This window comes from Dipodomys spectabilis, unplaced genomic scaffold (assembly GCF_019054845.1).
Source record: "Dipodomys spectabilis isolate Male_0828 unplaced genomic scaffold, ASM1905484v1 ptg000436l, whole genome shotgun sequence".
Lineage (NCBI taxonomy): Eukaryota > Metazoa > Chordata > Mammalia > Rodentia > Heteromyidae > Dipodomys > Dipodomys spectabilis.
In genome coordinates this window covers 9,863,296-9,864,000 of record NW_024871113.1, presented here as the reverse complement: position 1 = coordinate 9,864,000, position 705 = coordinate 9,863,296, and the positions used below count along the sequence as shown (strand labels likewise).

Below are 705 nucleotides of genomic sequence, written 5' to 3'. Positions count from 1 at the left end.
GTAGAGTGATTGCCTTGCATGCAGGAGGCCCTGGGTTCCATTCCTTAGCACCCCATAAACAGAAAAAGCTGGAAGTGGCACTGTGGCTCAAGCGGTAGAGATCTATCCTTGAGCTGAAGAGCTGAGGACCAGTACCCAGGCCCAGAATTCAAGCCCCACGACTGACCAAAAATAACAAAACAAAACAAAAAACTAACAGATTTCCCTGCTTGGTGTGCCTGCCTAGGTCTGAGAGTGATTGCAACCTTTTGCACAAAAGGAAATTGTTTTGATAAATCTCCTATATAATTAAGACTATACTTTCAGGGATCATTTCTGTAGTTTGTTATTAGAGAAATCTCACTGATCATGTAGAGTACTGTAATGGCCTATGACAGAAAAGAAAGAACTGGAGAATGCTATGATGGCATGGTTGGTTTTAGTGCTGATGAAACATGGGACTCTGCAATAGATACATGGAGCCCATCAGAATGGCAGATGGCTTACAAACCACAGGGTGGCTCTGGATATGATTATTCCTATGCAGGGAGTCGTGGCTCATATAGTGATCTTGGTGGCCCTATTATTACTACACAAGTAAACATTCCCAAAGATTTTGCTCCATCTATTATAGGCAAAGGTGGTCAAAGGATTAAATAAATCTGTCATGAGTCAGAAGCCTTGGTCAAAATTGATGAGCCTTTAGAAGGATCTGAAGATTAGATC

The 705-nt window shown here is 42.0% G+C and overlaps 1 pseudogene; it reads left to right on the top strand.

The window, feature by feature from the left end:
* Positions 1-290: 290 nt before the first annotated feature.
* LOC122097876 lies at positions 291-475 on the top strand (annotated as a pseudogene).
* The last annotated feature ends 230 nt before the right edge of the window (positions 476-705 follow it).